The sequence below is a fragment of the Tachyglossus aculeatus genome, chromosome 24, assembly GCF_015852505.1.
Source record: "Tachyglossus aculeatus isolate mTacAcu1 chromosome 24, mTacAcu1.pri, whole genome shotgun sequence".
In the NCBI taxonomy this organism is placed as follows: domain Eukaryota; kingdom Metazoa; phylum Chordata; class Mammalia; order Monotremata; family Tachyglossidae; genus Tachyglossus; species Tachyglossus aculeatus.
The window spans coordinates 476,725-483,397 of NC_052089.1; the positions used below are offsets into that span (position 1 = coordinate 476,725).

The window sequence follows — 6,673 nt, forward strand, 5'->3', positions numbered from 1 at the left end:
GTACAGAGACAATCCGGGCAGCAAATTGAAGTATAGACTGAAGCTAGGAAAGAAAGGAGGATGGGAGGTCATAAAGGAGGCTGATGCAGTAATCCAGTCGGGATAGGATGAGAGATTGAACCAGCAATGTAGCAGTTTGGATGGAGAGGACAGGGCGGATCTTGGTGATGTTGTGGAGGTGAGACCGGCAGGTTTTGGTGATGGATTGGATGTGTGCAGTGAACGAGAGGGCAGAGTCAGGGATGACACCAAGGTGTGGGCTTGTGAGATGGGAAGGATGAGTGCTGTCTATAGTGATGGGAATGTCAGGGAGAGGACAGGGTTTGAGAGGGGAAAAAAAGGAGCTCAGTCTTGGACATGTTGAATTGTAGATTCATTCATTTAATCATATTTACTGAGAGCTTACTGTGTGCACAGCACTGTACCAAGCGCTTGGGAAGTACAAGCTGGCAACATATAGAGACGGCCCCTACCCAACAGTGGGCTCACAGTCTAGAAGGGGGAGACAGAGAACAAAACAAAACATATTAACAAAATAAAATAAGTAGAATAAATACGTGCAAGTAAAATAGAGTAATAAATACGTACAAACATATATACATATATACAGGTGCTGTGAGGAAGGTAAGGAGGGAAGGCAGGGGGGATGGAGGGGGGACGAGGAGGAGAGGAAGGAGGGGGGTCAATCTGGGAAGGCCTCCTGGAGGAGGTGAGCTCTCAGTAGGGCCTTGAAGGGCAGAAGAGAGCTAGCTTGGCGGATGTGGGGAGGGAGGGCATTCCAGGCCAGGGGGATGACGTGGGCCAGGGGTCGACGGCAGGACAGGCGAGCACGAGGCACGTTGAGAAGATTAGCGGCAGAGGAGCGGAAGGTATGGGCTGGGCTGTAGAAGGAGAGAAGGGAGGTGAGGTAGGACGGGGCGAGGTGATGGAGAGCCTTGAAGCCAAGGGTCTGGAATTTCTGCCTGATGTGTAGGCTGATTGATAGCCACTGGAAGCAGCGTGGCACAGTGGAAAAAGAGCATGGGCTTTGGAGTCAGAGGTCATGGGTTCAAATCCCGGCACCACCAACTGTCAGCTGTGTGACTTTGGGCAAGTCACTTCACTTCTCTGTGCCTCAGTTCCCTCATCTGTAAAATGAGGATGAAGACTGTGAGCCCGCCGTGGGACAACCTGATCACCTTGTAATCTCCCCAGCGCTTAGAACAGTACTTTGCACATAGTAAGCGCTTAATAAATGCCATTGTTATTATTATTATTATTTTTGAGGAGGGGAGTAACATGCCCAGAGCGTTTCTGGACAAAGGCAATTCGGGCAGCGGCGTGAAGTATGGATTGAAGACGGGAGAGGGGTCGCTTCATTCAGGACCAAATGCTGCCATCATAATTGAATTACTTTTCCATTAATTAAGACAGGCAATTCATGTTTTTCAGAACCACAAATAAGTGGTGGGAAGGTATTTTTTCAGTCTTTATGAGCTGACCTGCTTCTGCTGCCATTTTGTCTTCTGCTCCAGTAATTCCTGCTACAGGAATTTCCTTTAAGATGAACACAACTACATTCTCCTTTAAAATAAACAGATAATGTAAATGATAACAAATAATATCCTTATAGCTATTTGCATGCTTGATACTAATATTTTACATTATAAAATATTAATGCTTGAGAAGCAGTGTGGCTCAGTGGAAATAGTACAGTCTTGGGAGTCATGGATTCTAATCCCGGTTCCTCCACCTGTCTGCTGCGTGGCCCTGGACAAGTCACTTCACTTCTTTGGGCCTCAGTTACCTCATCCGGAAAATGGGGATAAAGACTGTAAGCCCCACGTGGGACAACCTGATTACCTTGTATCTACTCCAGCGTTTACAGCAGAGCTCAGCACATAGTAAGAGCTTAACAAAGACCATTATTATTAATACTTCATATTGTCTTCTTGTTCTAGTTGACCTTAATATATGTTGTTTCTCCCAGTCTTTTCCTCTAATATTGTCATTAGACCCTCATATTTTCACCCTTACTCCAGTCCTGATAGGATAATTTTATCTTCCTTTTGTACAGAATACTGTTCTAATCACTTGAAAGAACACAACAGAGTTAAAAGACCCAGTCCCTGTGGTTTATGGAATTGCTTTTCTGCTTGTGGATTTTATTTTATCTATTAATCTCACTGGGTATTTTTTGAGATGTTCCTAAAGTCATTTGGAAATCCTTGATTTTATTTGGGACTGAAATGATGCATAGGGAAATAAAGTTATCTAAGACCAGGGTCAGCTCTAGGGTAGGGAAGTAGCATGGCTTAATGGCAAGAGTACATGGCTGGGAATCTGGAAACCTGGATACTACTCATAGTTCCACTACTTACTGGATGTGTGACGATGGGCTTAGCTTCACTTATCTTCTCTGTGTCTCAGTTTCCTCAACTCTAAAATGGGAATAAAATGCCGATTTTCCCTCCTCTTTTCATAGACTGTGAGCCCCATATGGAAAAGAGATTGTGTATGATCTGACTGTACTGTACCTACCCCAATGCTTAGCACAGTGCTAGAACATAACTGCTTAAGAAAAATGATAAGTGTTTTTCTTGAGTGACTGCTGGGTGCAGAGCAGAGTTGATAGTCATGTTCCTTGTCCACAATCCCAAGATACATATGAGTTGAGGAAATGTGGGCAGAGGCCAGCATGAGGGCTATGTTTGGTAGATAGTAATAATGATAATAATAATTGTGGTATGTATTAAGTGCTTACAGTGTTCCAAGAACTGTTCTAAGCACTGGGGTGGATACAAAATAATCAGGTGGGACACGGTCCATCTCCCACATGGGGCTCACAGTCTTAATCCTCATTTTACAGATGAAGTAACTGAGGCACAGAGAAGTTAAGTGAATTGCCCAAGGTCATACACAGACAAGTGCTGGAGCCTGTTATGGAATCCACATCCTCTTTCTTTCAGGCCTGTCCTCTTTCCACTAGGGCATGACAATAAAAAGAAACACTGTTCTTGGGCTCAGCTATCTCTGGCAAGTTTTTCTGGGCAGCCACGGTTGCCCCCTCTCTTGATGCCACCTATTTCTTTAAAGAGGTATGTGGTCACAAACTTCACTCCCCTCCATCCCCAGAAGAATCTCTAAAGGACAACTCCTGTCTTTACTCCAATGGGGAAACTGATTGCCAAAGAGGCTGGCCAGCGCTACACCTATGCCAAACATCTGTGCTCTCCCCACATATTAGCACTAATGTTAGCCAAATGGACTGACCTTTGCATGCGCTTTATATACACTCATCTAAAGATCTAATTTCTCTTGAGACTTGAGTTTGTCAGTCAACCATATTTATAGTCACTTACTGTACAACCTAACAATAAATAATCACATCCCCTACCCACAGTGAGCTAACATTCTAGAGGGGGAGACAGACAATAATATAAATGAATTCATCATAATGATGATAGTATTTGCTAAGTGCTCTGCACACAGTAAGTGCTCGATAAATACAATTGAATTAATGTGCCACACACAGCTCTAAGCACTGGGGTAGAAACAACATAATCAGGTTATCCCGCATGGGGCTCACAATCTTAAGACCCATTTTACAGATGAGGTAACTGAGGCACAGAGAAGTTAAGTGACTTGCCCAAAGTCACACAGTTAATAAGTGGGGGATCCAGGATTAGAACCCACAACCTCTGACTCCCAAGCCCGTGCTCTTTCCACTGAGCTATGCTGCTTCTCAATTACAGAATTACGGAGAGACTGTGAGCCTGTTGTTGGGTAGGGACTGTGTCTATCTGTTACCAAATTGTACTTTCCATGTGCTTAGTACAGTGCTCTGCACACAGTAAGTGCTCAATAAATATGATTTTTTGAATGAATGATTGAATGAACGAAGTGCTGTGGGGCTAGTAAGGGGAATGAATAAAGGGAATAAGTCAGGATGATGCAGAAGGGAGTGGGAGAAGAGGAAAGGAGGTCTTAGTCAGGGAAGGCCATTTGGAAGAGATGTGCCTTCAATGAGGCTTTGAATCCCCCACTTCCTTCTAGACTATGAGCCTGTTGTTGGGTAGGGACCGCCTCTATATGTTGCCTACTTGTACTTCCCAAGTGCTTAGTACAGTGCTCTGCAAACAGTAAGCACTCAGTAAATACGATTGAATGAATGAATGAATGAATGACTTAATTAATTAATTAATGAAGCAGGACAGAGTGATTGTCGGACATGAGATGGGTGTTGAATCTATGCTCTTGGTTAATTCTCGTCTAAGAACTCGCACAAGCATGTTCATTGTGTTATGCACTTTGCATTTATTCGATACCAAGTTCATTACTTAGAGTCTTGATTATATGATGTGTTGATGTTTTTCACCAAGAAAGTTTCTGTTTGTTTTGAGGACCACCTATTAGCCTGTTGTTGGGTAGGGACTGTCTCTATATGTTGCCGAATTGTACTTTCCAAGGTCTGCACACAGTAAGCGCTCAATAAATACGATTGAATGAATATGAATTAACTGCCCTGATCAAAGTAGAAAGGAAATGCTCTCTCTTGAATAAATTTAAACAGCATGCAAATTTATAAGAATATTCTGTGCTTGTTTTTATATTTTTATGTTTGCTTCTCCCGGTAGGATGTAAGCTACTTGTGGGCAGGGAATATGACACTTTGATAGTCAGTGCTTCCCAAGCACTTAGTACAGTGAACCACACCAAATGGGTGCTCAATAAATGCTACCGATGATACTTCTTGACCGCAGGTCTCTAATCTTTTCCACATCATACACTAGATTGGTGAAAGCTCTTCATTATTTTTTTCTATGGTTGTTTTATGTTAACTGTAACCTGCTAAAGAACTGGGCAAGAAAACAGTGTGGAACCTCAAACTGTTCAAGATCCAAGAAGGACTATTCATTCATTCAGTTGTATTTATTGAGTACTTACTGTGTGCAAAGCACTGCACTAAGCACTTGGGAGAGTTCAATGCAACAACAAACAAATGCATTCCCTGTCCAAAATGAGCTCACAGTCTTGAGACTAGAATAACCTTTCTTTAAGGTGAAAAAAAATCTAAATTGATGGTGCTCTAAAGAAATGCATTTTACTTCCCCTTCCTGAATGAACGTGAGCTAAAATGTGAAGGATAATACTTAAACTGCTCTCATTTCTCTAGCTACAGATTCTCACCACGGGGTTAATGGCTGAGGGAAATCATTCCCAGCTGAGTGAGTTCATTCTCACCGGCTCACAAACCTTCCAGAGTTGCAGATCCCTCTCTTCATCGTGTTTCTGCTTATCTATAGTACCACAGTCATGGGGAATCTGGACCTCATCTTCCTGACCAGGACTGATTCTCGACTTCAAGCTCACATGTACTTTTTCCTCGGTCACTTGACTTTGGTTGATGTTGGCTATTCCACAGCTCTGGGCCCCCAAATGCTGGTCAATTTGTTGGAGGAGAGACAATCCATTTCCTTCTACCTCTGCACCATGCATTTCTGTTGTTTCATTACTTTTATCATTACCAAATTTTTCATCCTGTCCACGACGGCCTACGACTGTTATGAGGCCATCTGCAATCCTCTGCTCTACAGGATCATCATCTAAAAGAAAGTTTGAACTCTTTTGGTTGCCATTCCCTACATATACAGCTTGGCCATGACACTGTTCAAAGTAATCTTCACGTTTTGGGTGTCCTTCTGCAATGGACTTCATCGATCATTTCTATTGTGATAGCCTACCCATCCTGGCATTGTCCTGTTCCGACACCCATGTCGCAGAATATTTCATTTTGGGGGATTCTACTTTCAATTTGGTTTTCTCCCTCCTGGCTGTCCTGTTCTCCCACATCTTCATCATCTCTATTATCCTAAGATTAATTCTGCCCAAAGCAGATGCAAAATCTTTTCTACTTGCGGTTCCCACCTAGTGGCGGCGGGCAGGGGGGTGGGGGCTGTGTTCTACGGAATTCTGATTTTTATGTGCATGCAGCAATAAGCTAGTCATTCATTTGAAACAAATAAAATAGCCTCCGTGTTTTACACCCAGCTGATTCCTGAACTCCCTGATCTACAGTCTGAGGAACCGGGAGGTGAAGGAGGCCCTGGAAATAATTCTCACTGCTTGTTGGCTACATTTCAAACTCCTGAAATCCGGTCAATAAAGTACTTTAATAATAAGACCAAAGTCCTGTTTAAAACATTTCTGGACTGTTTCTTTTTAATATAAAGATCAGATAATCAAACTGGGGAATTAGAAAAGGACCATGCTCAGAAATTTGCACCATATCAAAAGGTGTTTTCAGTCATGTTCAAATGTTCCAGTCAATTAGGTATTTGACTAGAAAATAGAACTTTGTTATCATCTTGGGACAGAAAAGGACACTAGTCAAGAAAGGAGCAGAATATGTAAACTTGCTCTGAACCTCTGCCTTCTGCCCAGACATATTTCCCTCAGTTTGAGGCATACTGGAGTGAGAGAAGACTGCTCAATTTCCTAACACTGTTCGGGAAAAGGTAGGTATAAGCATAGCTTAATGGAAAGAGCCCAGGAATGGGAATTAGGAGATTTAGGCTCTAATCCCAGCTTCACCCCTTACCTGTTATGTGACCTTGGGCAAGTCGCTTTACTTCTTTATGCCTCAATTTCCTCATCTGTAAAATAGGGATTAAATACTTGTTTTCCCTCCCCC

At 42.8% G+C, this 6,673-nt stretch overlaps 1 pseudogene; it reads left to right on the forward strand.

Moving 5' to 3' along the window:
• Positions 1-5,179: 5,179 nt before the first annotated feature.
• Positions 5,180-6,145, forward strand: LOC119945037 (annotated as a pseudogene).
• The last annotated feature ends 528 nt before the right edge of the window (positions 6,146-6,673 follow it).